The 21,796-nt window shown below is 39.8% G+C and overlaps 1 protein-coding gene across 5 annotated transcripts in view; it reads left to right on the top strand.

Annotated features, from left to right (window-relative positions):
- The first annotated feature begins 866 nt into the window (after positions 1-866).
- Positions 867-21,796, top strand: part of LOC124233777 (alpha-(1,6)-fucosyltransferase) — a 272,983-nt gene continuing 252,053 nt past the window's right edge. For 2 of the 5 annotated variants that reach the window (XM_046650976.1, XM_046650978.1), the window contains exon 1: positions 1,852-2,172. The gene's annotated coding sequence lies outside the window, so the exon portion shown is untranslated. Of the gene's footprint in view, positions 981-1,664; positions 2,173-8,558; positions 8,627-21,796 lie in introns of those variants that run through there. The other 3 variants (XM_046650977.1, XM_046650981.1, XM_046650979.1) reach the window with 3 other exon arrangements.

Raw genomic sequence — 21,796 nt, 5'->3', positions numbered from 1 at the left:
CTAATCCATCTTACCATAGCATACGCCTAAAATTTCTGTTCATTTCCAACAAACAAAGCGTGTGGCCCTTATAGCAGAATTTTGTTCCGTTTATAAGCTTAGTGCAGAAACCTCTTTAGTAGAGGACAGCAACCATGCCGTCAATAAACGATTGCTGAATGATGACATCTAAGCTCTCTGAGCTAGAACATAATTCTGGCTCTGCTAGCATGTTTTTGTGTGACCTTAGATAAGTCACTCTACATTTCTCTCAATTTTCTCTTATTACAGGAAGAGAAGGATAAAAATGACTGCAAACTACTTCATGGAGAGCTTTTTGTTTAAAGGCTGACGACAAATACCAGAGTCACAAGGTCCAGCAAACCTCCCTCAGAAGCAGTTGAGCTTCTTGAGGACAGGGAACTTTTTTTCTTCTTTGAATCAGCAGTATCTTATTTGTATTTCTGTAATACAGTTCCTGGCCTAGAAAAAGGTCTCAAAAAATGCTGTACATTTATTAATGTTATTAGGCAGATTGCAATCTTGGCAGGCCTCTTAAATCTCTTTTGTGATCCTTTCCATACTCGGCATGGAAAAGGCCGCCGCTGTTTGCTCTGGGATAAGTACCCAAGGCATTTACTTAAAAATACCCAAGACTAGAGAAATAATTCTCCTGTCTTTAGGGCACCATTTCGCCTTTCCGCGGCACTGCGCCCCAGGGCTTGGGATCTGGGTCTGGAGGCGACAGGGAAGAGTTCTCTACGGGAAGCTCATCCTCCGGCGTGTGATTGGTCGGCTCACACTCCACTCACGCGGCTCGGGCCTCTGATTGGCCCCCGTAGCACCCCCCCCACCCCCCCCTCGCGGCCCGCGACTACTTTGTGTACCCGGGTGGCGCGCTTGGGTCCTCCGGCTCAGCTCGCCGTCCGGGCTGGTCCGAGCTAGCTCTTCGGCCCACTACTCTGCACCGCGGGCGCCAGGAATTTCCCGAGTCCGAGCGGGTAGGAAGCATCCTAGGGAGAAGCTCCCCCCCGTGTTCTCTTTCCCGTACTGAATAAACTTCCGCCTCAGAGGCGCTGTCGCAGCCGCGGGTCGGGGGAGAGGCCAGGCATCTAACTCAGGCCCTCGTGGGGGGTCTTTCTGCCGGGGCGAGGGCGGAAACACAGCTCTCACAATAAGATAGGGCTTTGCTAGGCGCATGTGGGTGCGATGCCATTCTATGATCGCGCTGCAAGCTGCAGCCGGGTACCCGGACCTGGGCTGCAGGGTTGGGCAGCAGTGATCACTCCTTAAAAGTAGCAAGGAGCCTGCTTCAGATCTCCAGCACCAGTGCTCCCTAGGGCCGCGGGCCGAACCGGCACGGGCACTCTCCGCGGGCGAGAATACGGCATTCCCTGGAGGTGGCGCTCCCGGGAGTGGGGAGCCCGGCTCGACTCGCGCCCCCTCAGCCTCCGGCCTGCAGGCGGTAGAGGGCGGCCTACGCTCGTGTTGGAGCCGGCGGCGGCGCGCGGAGCTGCTGCCTGCTGGAAGCTCCCGGTTCCGCTGTGGCCCGCGGCTCTGCCTGGCGCTGGTTGCTGCGGCTACGCTGTCCACGGGCGCAGCGAGAAGGGGGCGGGGAGAAGCCCTGGCACATGCCAGGGTCGCCGTAGGGGGGCAGCGGCCGGCGCATGCGCGCCCTCTCCCAGCAGCCTGGAACGCTGAGGGGCGCGCGCCCCCATCCGCGCGCACGCCTGCGCTGGCCGAGGCTTCCCCGCCTGCGCTCGTTGTCAGAGCCGCTCCGGCGCGTGCGCGCGTTATCTCGGGCCGACCCGAGGAGTCAGGTTCCCTCAGCTCCAGGCCCCCGCCCCCTCCCAGCCCCCAGCCGCCCCGTCCCCTTCCTTTCGCGGAATGGGGCCGGCGCCGCTCGGGGTCGCGCGCCCGGGACCCGGCTCGCGCTCGGTGTCGCGCTGTCAGCGAATGCCCGGCTCGCGCCGCCTCCCGCTCTCGCTCAGTCAGTGGCGCCGAAGGCTCCGTTAAGCGGCGGTGGCGGTGGTTCCTGTTTCCGTTTCTTCCTCTCCCTTCAGTCGGGAGTAGCATCCTCCACCCAGCCACCCCTCCCGCTCCCCCGGCGCCGGGCAGCTGCGGCTGAGGGCTGGGGCGGCCGCAGCGGCGGCGACTGGGGACCGGCGGAGACCGCCTCTGCAGCCGCCTCGGGTAAGGGGCCGTTTCGGAGCCGGGCCCCGCGCGCCTCGGGGTCTGGGGCTGGTTAGACGCGGGATCTGCGGAGGCTCTGGCGATGTGGTGGGGGGCTGTCGTTGCTCTTTTTCCCCAGGCGACCCCCGGGCCTCTAGCTGCAACTGCTGCTGCTTATCCAGCGGCTCCGGGAAAAGTGGGGAGGGAGCCCCCGGGACGCTCCGGCGGTGCCTGGGCGCGGGTCGGGGGTGAGGGGCGCCGCCGCTGCCCTGGGCGTCGCGCATCCTCGCTTAGGGCAGGGGCCGGAGCTGAGGAGAGAAGGAATGGGGGCGGGGTGGGAGGTGCCCCTCTTTCCTCCTCTGCACCTACCTGCTCTCTCGCCAGCAACTCGGTCCTTGTGGTCACAGGCTGTGGGGAGGATGCCTGTGCGTTTTGGGCTTTCGGGAGGGGATCTCGGCTCGGATCAGGGAGTGGACCTGGACGAAGATGCGCTCCCAGCGAGGGGCCGATCCTAGGGCGGTGAAAGGCGCGAGAGCCGCTGCAGCCCCCATTTGGTGTGGAAATGATGAGCTGGCGGCTTTGGAGTATCTAAACTTATTTGGGAAGATTAGATGAGTCTATATTTCTTAGTTAAAAGAGCTTTGTCCTGCAAGAGTGGGTTATCGGGTGCAGCACCTCTTCTGCCACTGTGGGGATTGCAATCTTCAGCCACAGAACGTCAGAGACGCAGTGTATTTCTTAAGTTAAATGGCAGTGTCATGGTTAGGGTTTATCCCTGGTGAGCATTTTGCGTTTTGCCGTATATTAGTCTTTTGACTGAGGCCTTGGATAAAGGAATGGAAAGGTGTTTTTTTCTTCCCGTATTTGAATTAACTTACAAGTTGACTTACGCCAATTCAAAAAGGTGGACCTAGGAGAGCCAGAATCCCCAGTAGGCAAACCTCAAGGTAACGCAAAACCAATTTCTACAAAAGTTTTCCATCACTTTAGAATTAAACTCATCACATGTAACTGACTGAACTTTGGCTTGGCTCTCTTTAGAAACTGTAGGCAAGGCTTCATTATCGTTTTTTCCCCGTTGTTATTTCCTGGGGTTAAGTGCATTTTTTCTCGATTAAATTTAAATTTTTATGTTTTTATGCATAATTCTTTTAAAGGGTGCATCAGGTAGAAAACATTTTAGGAGAGAAATTATTTATGCACTACAAAGCTATACTGAAATAATGGAGTAAGTTGTGTTCTCCCTTCTTTAAAATAATTTGAAAGTAATGTGAGATCCTATGCCAAATAATAAGGCCCTGTACTTTGTTAGCATCGTGAAATATACCACAAAATGTGTATAGAAAGTCTTAATTACTTGGTTTATAAATACTACAATAGTAAGGATAAGGTGGGAGTTCAAACATTTGAAGATTTGATTTTATAGCTTCGTATGTAAAAACGTAGCGAGTTAGAAATGAATAGGCAGTAAGGAACATAGAAGGTGGCTTGGAGGTGTGGATTTCCCTTGTGCTGCTTTATAAATTGAGAATTCTATTTGAATTGAAGAGCTGAACAGCTGGAATGAAACTTGCATAGATTGCAGAAACAGATGCAAAATGGTGTCTTTGACAAGTAGTGAGTTAACATGAAGAGTATATTGTTGTTTATTAGGAGAGTGATTCAAAACAATTTCCATAAAATATAGCCCTGTATAGATTGTATTTTAGGATGTTCTTAAATGTAAAGAGTCCCTTGCAGGTGTTTTTCCTACAAGTCAGTTCTATTTGAGATGTATGGAATTGGAAAAACAATAATTCTGATTACATTCTGTATTGTGTGGTTGCAGATTTTAACTAGTTATTTTAAGGAATTGGAATGTCTTTCGAAATGGTGAATTTTGAAATTTGCTAGTGGCTTGGGAAAACTTGTGTTCCTTGTTTATTTTTTTAGGTGCAGTTATATTAGTAGTTTGGTCTGGAGGGGGAGCTAGTGTCAAAGCAAAGCATAGCTTAATATATGTTTGAACTTTTAAAAACACCCCAGACCAGATTTTTATGGCCAGAAGAAACAATTTTTAAATAAAAGAGTAAGGGAATTGACACGGGCATATATCTGCATATAGTTATTTGTGGATTATATGTATTGTGTGTTACAAATTAGTTCAGAAATCTTTTCGTGATCTGAAATAATGGACAGTAAATGCTTAGGAGTTACTGAATTTCTCATTTAAAATCTCTGAAAATATGTCCCCAAACTTAGAGTGTGTGATAGTAGTTTCCTAACCTTCTTGTGCGTTGCATCAAAAGGGAAGGAGTATATCTTGACTGTTTGTGCATGTTGCATGTTCTTAAATTTTTTCTTTATGATATTTACAGTCCTAAAATTTCAAAAAAAGCTTCAAGTAGAGACTTATATGGGCAAGGATGTCAATTGTGTAGTAAGATAGGCATTTATCAAAAGTAGAGATACTTTCAATAAAGAAAGGGACCCTTCAAACATCTGGAGAGCAGGATCTCAAGGTCACTTTAAGAAGTGTCCCCTGCACTGTAATGTAGTAAGTCCAGCCAATCTACCAAATTGAACTTGTGACTTTGAATAGGCAGCAGTTATTCTTTGGTCTATGGCACTTTATTTAGATTTCTAAACCATAATCAGTTAGGTATGTGAATTTACTTCTTACGGTTCACATATTTTTTTAAATTCAAAGCTAGAAATTGATAATGTATATATTGAAATCATTAGAATATTTAGTTTTCTGAGGCTAGTGGTAGGGCTGTTTGTTCTCCATAATGTAAATAGAATTTCAATGCTGATAAAATAAAAAATAAGATTCTTTAGAAGGAATGACAATCTCTGAGATACAGAATAGTGAGGTGTTTACCATATTTAAGGAGTTAATGCTATAAATTAAAGTTTTATAAGGCATGCCAGAATATTTTCATGTAGCTTTTCCCATTTCTTTAATAGTTATTTTTGATTTATTATAAACTGAATTCAGTAAATCTCTTGGTTTAATTAAATGGGAAATACTCCCATTTCATATTATAGCACATTTATAAAAGTAAAAGAAAGTGTTTCCATTTTATAATCATAAGAGTAAATATAAAAATAGGCATGTAAATAAGTTTCTTTGCTTATAAATAAAAGAAAACTAAGATTCTAAACAACTCTGAAACTTAAGATATTACTGTTATAATACCTTTATACCCTGCATCAATACTGGTCCTATTGGTGCTTTTCAGATGAGATCCCAACTTCTAGTTTTCTATAGTCAACAGTATTCTAGTAGGTACAGCATTTAGAGGACAAACACAAGATTTCCTTTGGTTCTCGAGTTAGTGATTCTCTGGCTTATATTTCTGTACCGTATAGTATATGGTTTCTTTGTTGTTTGAACTGTTATTAAATTATAGTTTGCTGTAATGAGATAATTAAACCTGTTTAAAAGTAAAAGATATTTACAACAGATTTTTAAAAAACCTTTTAAAAATTACCAACAGAAGAATATTACATTGGGATGTGTATGTGTTTAAGATGTATTTTTTAACAGATTAGTCTCAACCTTCCTTTCTCTGTACATTTTATCTCCTGCGTACATCTCCCCTTCTTCAACCACTCCCCATCATCCCACAGTTCTCTCTTTGGAATAATTAGGAATCAAACCAATAGAGCAAACTATATCACTCACCTGTTTAGTCAAGGTTTTTCTTACTTGATTAAATGCCTTTATATCAATCGCTACAATATTCTAAGCATATAACCCGTATAAACTTTATACGGTACTGTACATTTTCCTTTCAATGGAAGAAGAGCAAATGGGGCCCATGGGATTATGTCATATATTTCAATATAAGAGTTGCTCATACTCGTTACAGAAAGCAGAGCTATAGGGTTAATTTCAAAAGTTTTCTTTGCAGAAAACTATTTGCCAAAACCTAATACCTCACTCATCTACTACTTTTTAAAAATATGTTTTTGTGATAGTTCTTTTGGTCAGAAAATGACGTGTGAAGGAGAAATATGTTTTGAATTTTAAGTTTTTTAAAAAATTGACAAATTATACCAATATGAGGCTAGTACTGCTGTAGTTCAAATTTGTCTTTGCTGTTCTCTTTTGTTTTGGTTCTACAGTAATATCTCTTCACTGAAGCACGAATAAAACTTTAAAGATCACTACTGAAATGCCCCATATATTGTCGTATCTTAGAGCTTGGGTTTTTCAGATTTATTTTCTGATGGGATAAACTGAATAAACATGACAACAAATTTATGTTAAGAAGATCAGACTTAACAGACTTACCACAGTCTTGATGACTGGTTACTGTAAATAAAGTTCACATTATAAAATAAATAATAAAATATTGATAGTAATCTTAGATGTAAATGAAAAATTAAGCTAATGTTTATTTTAGAATCTGAGTTATGAGAAACATTACATGATATAAACATCTTTTTTTGAGGAAGATTAGCCCTGAGCTAACATCTGCCAGCAGTCCTCCTCTTTTGCTGAGGAAGACTGGCCCTGAGCTAACATCCATGCCCATCTTTCTCTACTTTATATGTTGGACACCTGCCACAGCATGGCTTGACAAGCGGTGTGTGGGTCTGCACCTGGGATCGGAACTGGCAAATCCTGGGCTACTGAAGCGGACCACGCCAGGCTAACTGCGGCGCTACAGGGCAGGCCGCTACATGATATGAACTTTAAATGCTATGACTTTCTCATTATAGAAGACCAAAAGTGGGAGAAGAATGACAGTGGGAGAGTCTTTGTCTTACCTCAAGCATACAGCTAAACTAAAATGAACGTGTTCAGTTAAGATTGTTAATGAACCATGAATGAGTTTTAAATTTTTATTATTTTTATGGCTGGTTATTTATATTATATCCCTTGAAAGAGAGATCCAACCCCATTAATACCTAGAGCCAGACTAAATTTGCCTGTAGAAAAAAAAATATACGCAGACCATCAAACTGTAAAAACATACCAATGTTATTAAATGACTTAAGTCAACATTCCATAAGGTAGTTTTTAACATTGTTTTTATAATTTTCAAATATAATTGATTGTAATATCTTGATTAGTGGTGAAGGTAGAAAAATACAGTTTGTAGCTTCTGTATTATATCTTTTGTCTCAGACCTTAGCTGTGTTGGGACAGTGACGGGAGGGAGATGGAGAGAGGCGGAGGATCATAGCAGTGGTGGATGAGCCTGCTTTGTTTGGAGGTGAGGGAGGTTTCTTCTTAAGTTTTTCTCTCTCCCCCCACTCCTTCTCCCTGTTTGTCATCCTCCCTCTCCCAACAGTGGTAGGAAATGTGGGATTTGACCATCTTTACAGGATTTTTTTTTTCTTAGAGTTCTTAGATCATTTCTAGGTTAAACATTAGCTTTTATGTAACAATAGGTTTATTATAATAATTTCATTTCCTTTTGATGCAGTAGGCAAGAGACTAGAAGAATTTCAGTTGGTGTAGGGTTTAATATTATTTATTAAAAAATGATTTTGTAACTCCATGTAAAAAGTGATGGGGAGAGGCTGGCCCAGTGGCCGAGTGGTTAAGTTCACGCTCTCTGCTTTGGCGGCCTGGGGTTTTGCCGGTTGGAATCCTGGGTATGGACATGGCACCGCTCATCAAGCCATGCTGAGGCAGCCTCCCACATGCCACAACTAGAAGGACCCACACCTGAAAATATTCAACTTATGTACTGAGGGACTTTGGGAGAAAAAGGAAAAATAAAATCTTTAAAAAAAAGTGGTAAGGGAGATGTTGGTTCATTGTTAAGGGTCCTCTATCAGTCACATTATTGTTCTACCTAATATTTAATGTATCATAATCCCCTCTTCCAGTTTCCTGGAATGCGTTCTCATGCCTCCTCTGTTATTTCTGTCTTCATTTATGGAGTTTCTAACTACAAGGAATTGGTTTTTATTTTATTTTATTATTTTTTTTGGTGAAGAAGATTGGTCCTGAGCTAACATCTTTTGCCAGTCCTCCTCTTTTTGCTTGAGGAAGGCTGTCCCTGAGCTAACATGTGTGCCAGTCTTCCTCTACTTTGTAAGTGGGACGCCACCTCAGCATGGTTTGATGAGTGTTGTTTAGGTCCGTGTGCCCAGGATCCAAACTTGTGAACCCCAGGCTGCTGAAGTGGAGTGCGTGAACTTAACCACTACACCAGTGGGCCAGTCCCCAGGAATTGGTTTTTAGAACATCTTTTCACCTTCTTTGTGTGCCTCATTGTAGTAACATAATGTAAAAAAAAAATGTTGTGTCCATTAAAGAGAACTTTTTTTCTTGCTGCGGAAGATTAGCCCTGTGCTAACATCTGTGCCGGTCTTCCTCTGTTTTGTTTGTGGGTCGCTGCCACAGCAGAGCTGATGAGTGATATAGGTCCGTGCCCAGGATCTGAACCTGCAAACTCTGGCCTGCTGAAGCAGAGCACACGAATGTAACCACTATGCCACTGACCTGCCCAGAGAGCTAACTCTTAAGGTAAAATGAACAGCAGTGTTCTCCATTCATGGGAGTATTTATTGTTGGTAGATTTAAGCCAATTATTGTGAAAAGTTCACAAGGACGAATTGCGTGTTTGATAATTAAGACCCTAATTGTTTGGGATCTGACTGATTCAATTTCTTTAATACATGGAATTGTACTTGTACCTGAAAGAGAGAGATATTCAGTAGAGACTGTTATGTTTTTCATGTCTTGAGTTCTTTGAATAACTGCTTAAATCATTAAGTTACTAAATGTCAAAAGATTGTAATTTTGGGAAAACCTATTCTTTAAAATTACCACTTAAGCCAGGGTAAACATTTTGCTTTGTTTTTATAAGTTTAAGATTTTTCTTTCTCTTTTAGAAAGTTTAGTGAAACCCTAGGGCTTAGGAAGGTGGTAATTGAAATTCTTGAGGCCAAAAGGTCTTTCCTTCTTAGCCTGGTAAACTGAGCCTCAGCAGCATGAGAAATGTAGGTTTACTAAGTAATCCTGACTGCTTCCTGTGACATAATTACAGACATCTGGGCCTCCATGAATTAAAACTGTTTATTTTTAAGGCCCATGTTTTTAAGGTTCAAACTGTAGAAGTATCAGTTTCATACTGCTCATAGGTGTAATGCATTCATAGGATGAGAGGCACAATGTTATTTTTAATTTGTAAGTAAACAAACAATATGCTCAATGCTGAGTAAGCTGAAGAGATGTATACATAGTAAGGATGCACAAATAATAAACTAAAGAAAATATGCAATGAAGAATGGTACCTTTTAATAAAAAGACTCTTAGTGTTTAAATTATAATGGACAGAGATATCATGAAAATGAAATGGCCGAAGAATTCTGTTTTGGAGCAATTTGTCAGGCCAGGTGACAGATAAATGAGCACGTCCTCTGTTCTGTAACTGTCTGCAGAGGCTTAGAGCAGTGAAGATCCTCCCTGAAGGAAGTCATGATCAATAACTAAAGTGTTTGCACAGGAATTGTGCGCCGTTCCTGTGTGTATGTTTGTGCAGTACCTGCTCCTTTCTGTTTCTGTGGCAAATGTAAGGTTGGAAAGTAAGGTACCTAACTTCAGGGAAATCTGAAGGGAAAAGGATCTGAAGTTTGGAAAAAAGCTGTTTTTTTTATGTTTTAATGATAACTTTTGCACTTAATTTCCTTAGAGTCTATGGACTTAAAGCTAAAATCTGAGTTCCTATTTAGTAATTTCTTGAATAGTTTTGTTAAAGTATAAGTTATATGCCGTTAAATTCGCAGGTCAAGTTTTAGTACATAGATACAGTTGTACAACAGTTATCCATTTTAGAACACTTTCATCCTCCGAAAGCCTCCCGTTTGCCTGTTTGCCCAGTCCCTGCCCCAGCCCCAGGCAACCACTGATGTGCTTTTTGTCGCTGTGGTTTTGCCATTTCTAGAAATTGGACCGTAATGGAATCATACAGTATCTAGTCTTTTGTGTCTGGCTCCTTTCATTCAGTATAATTGCGTTCATTAATTTGAATGAACGGATAAAGTAGAACAGCTTTCAACTTGGAGTCAGGAGACTTGGATACCAGTGTTGGCTCTGCCTCCAAACGTGTGAACTTGGGTACACCGCTTGTCCCTTCTGGGTCTCTGTTTCCTTCTCTAGAAAATGAATTGTTTTGATTTTTTTCTATTCTGATTGTCGTAGCTGGGTAGATGTTCACTGACCTTTTCCTAGAATGTATCTCAACTTTTCCCCTTAAGTATAGTCACTGTGTTTTTTTTCTTCTGAGTCAAAATGCGGCTTATGGTCTAACAGATCACTTAGCAATGGACAAATTTGGAACTGTCTTGAAGAATCAAGATGGCTGATTAAACTTTTCTTGGGCATTTCTTAGTTCATGTGTATAGCTTTGAGAATAGGAATAATCTTAAATGCTGAGTTAATAATAAAGATTTTTGAAGAGAATAAAGGCAAAGTTGAATAATTCTCAGAGTTAGAGCTTCAAAAATGATTGAAGCTTCTTATGAACATATGAAAAGAGTATGCTTTTTAGTTGTTTTTTTTGTTGTGGGAGTAGAAGTTGGGGTGAAGCAGTTTTAGTTAAGTTTGAGCCAAGTTAGGCTCAAGGCAGGCAAATGGAATTAGACTGTTTTTCAAAGAAGAACCAACAGAAATGTATGGCTGCCATTGGGAAGACTGTCCTAGGGCTCATCAGGAGACAAAGCTGACAGGTAACATTCAGGTAACAAATTAGGAAAAAAATACATATACAGGGAATTAAAAAATAGGAGTGTTCGTGTGTATATGGATGTGCTTGTAACAGGAGTAGATAAGTGACTGAGTAGGCTGGTGTCAGGTATATGCCAGTGGGGTAGTGTTCATTTTCAGTATAGTATAAAAGAAGGGCATTGAATGACAACTAGCTGAATTTAAAAATGAGAGTGCTGTAATTACTTTCAAATATTCAATAATTTGACTCTTAGAAACCATCAGTGCTTCTTACGTTACCTGTAATAGTAGGAAGTATGACTATAAAGTGATTGAACTTTTATTTTTACCCAACATATAAGAATTGTGTGAGAGTGCCGGCCTGGTGGCGCAGTGGTTAAGTGTGCACGTTCTGCTTCAGTGGCCCGGGGTTCGCCAGTTCGGATCCTGGGTGCGGACATGGCACTGCTTGGCAACCATGCTGTGGCAGGCGTCCCACATATAAAGTGGAGGAAGATGGGCACGGATGTTAGCTCAGGGCCAGGCTTCCTTAGCAAAAAGAGGAGGACTAGCAGTACTTAGCTCAGGACTAATCTTCATCAAAAAAAAAAAAAAATTGTGTGAGAGGTAACCCCTAGAGCAGACACTATGGAGGAGGAGAATGTAGCTATAAATACATTTTTTTTTTTTTGAGGAAGATTAGCCCTGAGCTGACCACTGCCAGTCCTCCTCTTTTTGCTGAGGAAGCCTGGCCCTGAGCTAACATCCGTGCCCATCTTCCTCCACTTTATATGTGGGACGCCTGCCACAGCATGGTGTGCCAAGCGGTGCCATGTCTGCACCCAGGATCCGAACCGGCGAACCCAGGCCGCCGAGAAGTGGAATGTGTGCACTTAACTGCTGCGCCACTGGGCCAACCCCTATAAATACATTTTAATGATGGTGTCAGTACAGCAGCATAAGAATATTTGTTTTATGCTGTATAGTAACACTTTTTGTTCAAAAGTGGTATTTCTAATTTAGGTAAACAACTTCGTGATAACCAGAGCTATCCCCAAATCAAACATATTTAATGATTGAACATTTGTCACTTTTGACAATGATGTAAAAATTGTGTTAAGACTTTAAAGGTGTTCCAAAAGTTGGATCCCAAAGCTTTGTGTGCAATGGCAGTGTTCTAGGGTTAAGTATAGAGCTTTTTAAGGTGACTATTTTTATGGCAACAATATTCTTTTGAATGTGTGCTATGCCATATTTTAAATGTCCCACTGAATTGGTAATACATATAAAGTACCTAACTATGAATTATATAATTGGAAAAATTTCAGTGTAAAGGAAAAGAGACACTTCTTTCTATAACTGCTGAAGCTTCAAAATATTAAAGATGATCATTATTCATATTTTCCCAGGGAATTTTTATTTTTAATCTAATAATAAATGAGCAGCTGTCAGAAGATATAGCCGTTTCTAAGTTTAGAACTCCTATTCTTTTTGTAGTTCTCTCAAATACTTTAAGAAAATAAATATTAAGGATTTCTTGAGTAATCAGATACTTCTTTGATATTTAAGCAAAGCATCAGAGCCAGACGAGAACCATATTAAAGCAGTAAAAATGATTAATTTAAAAGTTTTATAACATACAGAGAAAAAGTGGAGTAATACACAATGGAAAAGAAGACCTACAGAACATCATTACCTCAGATCAGATATAGAAGACTGTCTCTACAGAAGAAAGACAATCAAATCAAATCAAATCAACGAGAGAATTGTGTCCTGCTGGCTAAGTGAAAATGAAATGAACAATTAATTAGAAAGTATGCTCCAAAATGCTGGCTTATATTGTTGACAATTCTTTTCTACTTTCTTCCTACAGGGGCTATTTCAGACCTTTTCTATCCCCTTCCTAGCCCCCCAATTCCAGTATACTGCTCTCAGACTTTGTAGGTCATTTCAGTTCCTTTTTCTTTTTTTTTGGAAAAGAGTAAGAAGATTAAGACCATCAGACAGAAGCTTCTTCCTTTTTGCTTTTCTTTATCTCTAAATCATGTAATTTTCCCTCCTCTCTACCGTGTGGTGTCAGGGATGTGTCCTTTAGGCTTTCCTGACTACTTCATGGCTACTTTTTTATCTCTTCTACCTGTTAGAAGATATAGGTTCGTTAGTTAACTCCTTTGTCATTTTCTTTTTTTTTTTTTTAGGAAGATTAGTCCTGAGCTAACATCTGCTGCCAGTCCTCCTCTTTTTGCTGAGGAAGCCTGGCCCTGAGCTCACATCTGTGTACATCTTCCTCTACTTTATATGTGGGACGCCTACCACAGCATGGCTTGCCAGGCGGTGCCATGTCTGCACCCGGGATTGGAACCGGTGAACCCCGCGCCGCCGCAAAGCAGAACGTGTGAATTTAACTGCTGCGCCACTGGGCTGGCCCTCCTTTATCATTTTTATTTCAATCTTTCCTTACAACATCTTTCATGGCTTAAACAAAAAAAGAAAAAAAATCCTGAAACCCAAAGAACACCTTTCCCTATTCTTTCTTCTCTCTTTCCATTTTTTTTTTTTTTTGTTACCCAGCAGCCCAAAGGAAAAAGCAATATCGGTATTGTTTCCATTTGGCTACCTTCTTTTTCACCAAAACTGTTCTCTGTTGTTACCAGTGACCTTCTGAATTGCCAACAGGGAACTTTTTTCAGTCTTAATTCTTGCTTTTTACTTCTTCAGATTTGACACTGTGAACCCCTCTTCCTCCTTTCTCTTTATAACTTTGTAGTCCTCCTGGTTTTCCTCCTGTTCTAGCTGCTCTTCTTTTCTCTTACAGAACTTGTTTCTTAGGTTTTTGCTTACACATTTCTCTTAATCTAGATTCTGTTCCTTGTAATGTTACCTGGTCCTTAGGCTTCAACTAGTGCTTCCTTCAGGTGACTCCCATTCTGTAAGTGCCTGAACTTCAGTTTCTAGCTGGAGAGCCCCTCCTGTGTGTCATGCCTTCAACTCAGCATGCCCAAATCTGAGTTTTCTTTCTCCAAAAATGTATTCTTTCTAACTTTCCTTTCTGTCTAATTTGCTTTATCCCTCCCATTGCCCAAACTTGAATTCAGAGTCATCTTTGAATGCCCCATCAGATCCATTCAGTTGTCAGCATGAATTCTGTTACTACAGTGTTTCTCTACTTCAGCTGCTCCTTTTAGTTTCATTTTTTTACTGCAGAAATTTAGGTTCTCGTTACCACTAACATATAAATAATCATAATTTGGTAATTGCTATGATAGAGGGAGAAGATGCAGGGGCGGTTCCACTAGGGTGTGATGGGTGGAGATGGCTGTATTGAAAGGAAGTGACATTTAAGCTTAGCATCAAAGAATTAAGTAGGGGCATTCCAGGCAAACACACTGAAGAAAGACTTCTTAGAAGTTTATTATACGTTGTCAACTCTTAAGACTCTTGCTTTAATCCTTCGTGTTTTTCCTATTGGCCTAGCCTCTTGCCTTTCTTCAGATGTTGATGCAGATCAGTGAGTGAACAATGTGAAGCCAGAGTGACACAAAGTAACATCTATCTTTATTACCTAGCATTAAATTAGTAGAGTGGTAAAATGTAAAGCAGTGAAAAGTGAGCACTACCTGCATTGAAGACTTGAAATCTGACTAAAATTTACATTAAAAGCTGTGTTTAAGGTTCCTGACACTAGGAATGTAAATCTTCAATGGGCAGCTGTTTTTTCAGTCTACTTAGATATAGCTTCATCTTTTGTTTCTACCTCTTTTCACCCATGTGTGATTGCCCTACAGTAGGGCTGGGTAATGTCTTTGTATTAATAGCCACTAATATGGAGAATAAATTAACTGAAGGCCACAGCAAGTAAAGAGATAACTTATTATTTTTTGCTCCCTTTGAGAAACAAAATGTTTTGTGCTTTTAAAATGGGAAGCATTAAAAACAGCAGCAACAGTTCTAAAAAGGCTTAAACAGAAAGGTGACTTACTGACTCTGTAAGTAGGAAGAACACAGGTGGAACAGTCCAGGAACAAACCACATCCAGGAATTTAAGTGATGTCTTCAGGTTGCTCTCCGTTTCCTGACTTCACTTCTTTCTGTGCTTTGGTCTTATTTTCTGCTTATGTTAGACAGCTTCTTTCATGGCAGAGATGCATGGCCTCAGACCGCTAAGAACTTACAGTTTCTGAAGGAAGGCCTTCAGTGGTGCCCATCCTTGGTCTAATCACTGCAGGGAATTCTCATTGGCATGGTTATCAGGACCACATAAAATGAGGGACAGTCAGTTCCCCAAGGGATGAAAATACTATTAACCAGAGAAATGGGAGAAGGAATGTGAAGTAGGTAAAAACAACGTATAGTCATAGAAGAGGAGGAAAGAAAAGAAAGGAGTGGCAGACAGGGAAAGAGAAATGCATAAATAGGAAAGAGAAGCAGGTGAAGGGAAGGGAACTAGTTTTAGTTGAGGATTTACTGTGTGGTAAGCCTTGTGTTAAGCATTTTATATTTTATCTCCACAGCTCAGTGGAGGCACCTGTATTAACTCCAGAGGATAACTATTTCTACAACTAGTAGTTTTTAAAACCCTTTTCTTTTTCTCTCATTCTTTTTTCATTTTGGCATACTTCCTTTATTTTTCCATACATTAAATTTTAAAAAAAATTTTTAAATTTACATGCAGTAAAATTCATAGTTTGTCATGTATAATTCTATCGATTTTGACAAATGGATAGAATATGTATCCACCACATTATCAAGACACAGAGCTGCCTGTGCCCCTTTGTGATTCCCCTCTCCCTGCTATCTCTAGTGCCCTCGTTAACACTGGTCTATTCTCCATGGTTATCGTTTTACTTTTTCCAGAATGTTATATAAATAGAATCATGGTTATGTAGACTTTTGGGTCAGGCTCTTTCACTTAGAAAATGCATTTGAGAGTCATTCGTGTTGGTGCATGTATCAGTAGCTTGTTCCTTTACATTGCTAAGTAGTAGTCCGTAAGAGGGATGCACCATGGTTTGTTTATCCATTCATCTGTTGAGAGATGTTTGGGTTGTTTCTAGTTTTTGGCAGTTATGAATAAAGCTGCTGTAAACATTTGAGAATAGCTTTTTATATGAACGTGTGTTTTCATTTCACTTGGGTAAATACCTAGGAGTAGGATTGCAGAATCATATGGTAAGTGTATGTTTAATTTTATAAGAAACTGCCAAAATTTTTTCCAAAGTGGCTATACTATTTTGCATTCCCACTGGCAATGTATAAGAGTTCCAGTTGCTCTACATCCTTGCTAGCACTTGACGTTGTCAGTTTTTAAAAACTTTTACTAAAAGAAGTAGGTATCTATCATTGTGGTTTTAATTTGCATTTTCCTGATGACTAGTAATGCTAAGTATATTTTCATGTGCTTTAAAATATTACCTTTTTCTTTAACATTTTGATAATACTTAATCTGCTTTTTAAAAAGTGAGTGCAGTTTTGTTTTGAATACAGAGTCGTAAATGGCCTTGACAGGGCCTTTGACAAGTATTTGAATTATAGCTGGTACATCACACAATTGAGAGGACACCATTCACATTAAAAAAAAAATGCTCTCTGGAGTTGCACAGTCCAGCAGTCCTGACTACATATTTACAGCCATTATCTAGAAGATTTATCAGTGTTTAGCTTCCTTCGAAAACTTGAGTACTATCAAATGATGCATTTAAAAATCATTTTTCAGTATTTCTCTGAAATGAAATTTTGTCCAGGAGCAGGTTCTGAAGAGATGCCTATGGGCAATATGTCTTATGGATCAGACTTGGGAGACAGACAGACCTATTTCAGATACTCAACTCCACTATTTACTGCGTGAGTGACCTTGGGTATCTTATCTAGCTTCTTTGAACCATTTCTTTATCAGCAAAACAAGGTTGATAATATCTCCCTTTTGTGAATGTGGTAAGAGTTATTAATAATGCATGTGAAACACCTGACACAGAGTAGATGACCTCAATTTGCAACTGCTTTTGCATCTATTTCTTAGCACTGCTTAATACTGATTACCTAAAAGGCATATCCAACAAAGGCTTAGGGTACCAGCAAAGGAGAGGAAAAAGAATTTGAAAAAAAAAATTAAAAGCACTTAATATTTAAAAAAAAGTTTGAAGTATTAATCAGGAAATAAGAATTTTATTGGACTAACTTAATCTTAGTATAGTATTTAATAGAGTTATACTGTATAAGTATGCTGTATAAGTGAAGGTTACTCTTCATTTCCGGACTTCACTCTATATTTTCTGTACCTGGGGCCTCTAAAGGTCTTAATTTGGTCCTACCATCACCACTCCTGCCACCACTGTATCATGCCTGTGTTAAAGAAAGACTTTGTGAAATATATCACCTAATGTTTAGGGTCTTAGAAATGCAATTTATATGTTTGAGACAGGAAAATATGTGAGTGGATACTAGTTGACATCATTAGTTCTGTCCAGTAAAGTGAGAATATTTGAAGTCCCAGGACATTTAATGATTTTGTTAAACCTTATAATTTCTTCATGATTATTCTTGTGATTCCATAGGGATTACAGTAAAATCCTTAAAACAGCAAGGAAGGAGAACCAGGGAGATTAGTTCTGCTTTGTGGATATGAGGAGAGAGGTTTACCAAACAGTGGAGTGGTAATGGAAAAGAGGAGTTTAGGCTTGTTTTCTGGACCTGAGAAGTAACTGAAAAGTCTTAACTGTAGAAGAGTGATGGTGTGATTTTGTTCTTTGCTTGTTTTTAAACTCTTTCTCTACCTTAGTGTTTTCTGTTTGTTAAACATGTTGGTTTCATACGTCTGTATAGTAAGGAAGTTTCACAACTCGAGCCAAATTATTTTGGTGCACACTTTTGTTATTTCTCAAATGGACTTTTTTTGGGTAATAATAGGAAGAGTAGGAAATACTCTAAGAAGTAGATTTAAAGGTCCTTCTCCTCTTTCTCCATTTCTTCTCTCTCAGGTAAGTAACACATCAAAAATATTTCATTCTAGCCATTTTGTACCTTGAGATTAGAGAAGGAAAGTTTGCGTTCACATCTCCTATCTTCGTCTACCTTTCTTGCCTTTGACCTGTTATGACAGAGTCTCTGTTTTTCTCAAGTTAACAAAACCTAGATATTTAGTGGGCACTAGCTCTACTTGCTGAAAGACTAAGTTTCTGAGGTTCTCTTGCAGCTAGGTATAACCTTATGAAAAGGTTCTGATCAGTGATATGTAGGTGGAAGTATGCGATACTTCCCGAAATTCTATTCAAAGGAAGAGATGTACCCTTCTTATCTTTCTCTTCAGCTGCCAGCTTTAGCCCATGAGGACAGGGGCTATACTCTAGGGATGGTGGAATGGAGACCTGAACACTACTTTGGTGACATGGTAGAACAGCCCTGGATTCCCTATTTTTCAGATTATTTTACATCAGAGAGAAATAAACTTCTGTTTTATGTAAGCCACAGGTAATTTGGGTTTTTCTGTTTTGTATAGCTGAACCTAGTTAGCCGCCCTCCCCCGTGTCCCCCCCCCCCCCAAGGGAACTCCCCTTCTGCTTCCTGGTCTGTGATTGAACTCTTGGTGCCATTTCACTCTTCCGCTTCTAAAGCCCTGAAGTCTCTGCTCCCAACATTTTCCATGATATTTGTTCACAGGCAGAGCATTGCAGTTAGAAGCTGCTGTAGATGTTAGTTCTGTAGTTGCTAAAGTTTTAATTAAAGAAACTTTTTAGACAGGAATATAAAAGAACATGTAAGTGCACTTATAGATATTTTATTTGCTAATAAAAAAATAGAATTTCTAAAAAATAATGTATAGCCGTTATGTCCCCTGCATCCCCCGCCCTCCAGTGGCGGTAGACATAGATTGATTTGGTTAATTAGCCACCAGCTACTCCTCCAGTGATTATATGTAGGTCACTGATAGCCCCTTCTTCTCTGCCTCTTTTGGAGAACTGCTCATACTCTAGTTACATGGTCCAAATCGAAGCTGGTTACCATCACAATTATTGTTTCAAGGATGATTATGTGAGATGAGCAAATTCTAGCTCTGTTCTGGGTTTTTGGAACTGCACCTTGCAGGGAGAGAGGTCCTCTCAAGTCTTGAGATGGTAAGGATGTGGAAAAGCTGGTTTAGGAGAGTCATGCTAATACTCAGAGAGAAGCAGGAATAGAGATGGAGGGAAACAGTCCAACCTTTTCCTCAGAAATCTGGGCTAATTAGAATCACTTTTGTAGTAACTTCTGATAATTTATGGTTGGGACATAATTTTAAGTCAGACTGTGATGGGCACTTGAACTGGAGGGTCAACTGGAGGGTCAAATGAAGGGACAGAAGTTTCTTTAAAGACACATTCCTAAATATAAATAAATATATTTGAGAAAATTTAAAGGATGATAAAAACTATGTTCATTGTCACTTTGAAGAAAGTTCTTGCCTGGTATGAAGTTTGTACGGTCTCACTTATTCAAGCAAATTACTCATTTGATAAACTAGAGTGTTTCTTGGAGAGGAAAAGAAACTACACGTTTTTCTTTATGGATGCAGAGTATTTTTAAAGGAAAAAACCCATGCCCCCTTAAACAACAATTAAAATATGCACGAAAACCTCCTAGTGCTAAGAAACCATTACATACATGCTGAGCATTCTAATTCTGCTCTTTGACCTCTTTACAAATAGAAAATGATCTTACTTTTATTTTAGGAATACTGTACAGAAGAGTTATGAACCAGTGGCTATACTGGTCCTTTGAAGTGTGGGATGGTAAATAATAGAATCTGATTAGGACTTACAAAACTTACTTTTCTGTCCCTGCCATTGGTAATAATATTCTCTTTTATAACTCAATTAATATTTGTATCTCTTTCCTAATGCAAAAAGTATTTATTTTGTGACAGAATCATTTATGGCTTCTTAAGCAGCATCACGTACTTTTCTAAATTAGAGCTAGAGATTTTTCCTAGTGTTTGTTCTTGATAGAACAGTAGGCAAATGAAAGAAAATTTGTAAAGAGTGATCAGAATACTTTTAGTAATGCCTCACTGGTTTAAATGTAAATAGATAAACATCTAGATTGCAGTACAGAGAAAGGAGAAGGCAATGAAGTCAGAAGTTACCTTGCTGAGTATCACCCTAAAGGAATGTTACTCCTAAGAATGAACTAGCTTCTGCGATATTCCAGTTTCCCCCTCCTCATGACAGCAAATTTCCTTTCTGCTTGCTCCTGGGCAACCTTTCCCTGCATTTCTCAACTTTGCCTACTTTTTTAGTGAGAGTATTTTTAGATAGCTTTTCTTTTGTCTTTGACATTCCTGCTCCTGTATTGGGCAATTTCCTAAACTTGTTATGAGTACTGCTGCCCAGACTTGACACGGAGTCACATTTTCTTAGACAATTAGTCACCTACTCTGAATGGGGCACTTTTACTATCTTAGAGGTCTGATTATTCTTTTCTTTGATTAGGCAGTCCAGTAATGTGTTCAGCAAAGGTTTGTTTATTGAGCAACTACTATATGACAGGCACTGTATTAGGTCCTGGTCATGTGGCCAACAGTAACTAAATTTCTTGAGGGGAAGACGCTTAAATCACTGAGTACTAAAGTTTTACTTGTTTATTCATTCTAATTATAATTTTAAACTTCAAACACAAAAATAGTGTATCGAATTCCCATGTACCATCACTTGACTTTAACCTCTGCCCTTTCTCAGCACTTTTTGTAGCATAACCGCAATGCTGTTATCATACCTAAAAAAATTAACCATAATTCCTTAAAATTAACTAATATTCAGTCCATATTAAACTCCCCAATTATGTGCAAAAAGTCATTTTGCGTTTGGTTTGTTTGAATCAGGATTCCAAAATGTCTCCTCACTGTAGTTGGTTGTGTAATGTCTGTTTTAAGTTTCTTTTGATCTAGAATAGTCCCCTCCCCTCTTTTTTCCTCCTTGCTGTTGACTTGTTGAAGAAATAAAGTTGTATTTTAGTGGTTTTGTTCTGATAGAATTAAGTTAGATTTGGGATAATTAGCACTTGCTGCAACACATTTGATTTGTATTATTTCCCCGTGATAACCTACTTTTTCAAGCTTGTCAATGAGCTGCAGGAAGTGACTTCCACATCCTAAGTGAATTGTCCAAACACCCATCTTGAGATGCATCCATCCAGAGTTGCTTTTGCTGGGAAAAACTTAACTTCTCTGGTGATTTAAGGTTTGTTTCATTTTTTAATGTCTATGTTTTATGACATCTGTGACTGGTATGTAAGTCACAAGCATTAAAGTTTATTAGGGCCCATGAAGAATCAAAAAAGGCATGAAGTGAGGTGCCATAGTGAGAATTAGGGGAGAACTATATCGTAGTCCAGTTATCTCATATATTGTAGATGAGCACTACCCTTAATCCTCCTTTACCTGTGCAACAGTTTGTAACAGCGGAATCTTGTAGTAATTATCTTAGACCCAAGGGAACAGAACTAGAACTATGTTTCATAATTCAATCACACCACATCTGCCACTTAAATAAAAGAGGAAAAAGAAAAGAATAAATGTAAGCAAGTTATACAGAAAGAAAGGTATTTTATAGATTCTTAGTAGTTACTTTCTACTTAGTAGTTATTTAGATGATGTCCAGGATAAGTGGCAAGATGCTTTTTACAGAGACAAAACATGGACAGGTAACTAATTCATTTATAATTTTTGGAATTGATTCCCTTCCTTGGCATATGGTTGTGGAGTTAAGAGTAGATCAGGATTGTTGAAATAGAGATGTCAGTTTAATTGTAGTTTATAGTACTGCACCTTAGAATAGTGATCATTTTCTCTTTTCGTATATTTGTAGGAAAATATACATATATGTTGATTAGTAATTAAAAAATTTAAACCAAGCTTTGGTTCACAATGGGATTTGTTTAATGAGTAAAATGTTTTAAGCTTAAAAATGAGTACGTTATATTAATATCTCCCTTTTTAAAAAGTCAATAAATTTGAGAGTA

Source organism: Equus quagga, unplaced genomic scaffold (assembly GCF_021613505.1).
Source record: "Equus quagga isolate Etosha38 unplaced genomic scaffold, UCLA_HA_Equagga_1.0 220_RagTag, whole genome shotgun sequence".
NCBI classification, from domain to species: Eukaryota; Metazoa; Chordata; class Mammalia; order Perissodactyla; family Equidae; genus Equus; species Equus quagga.
Note: the sequence above shows the minus strand (reverse complement) of the source record. Positions and strands in the feature narration are given on the sequence as shown.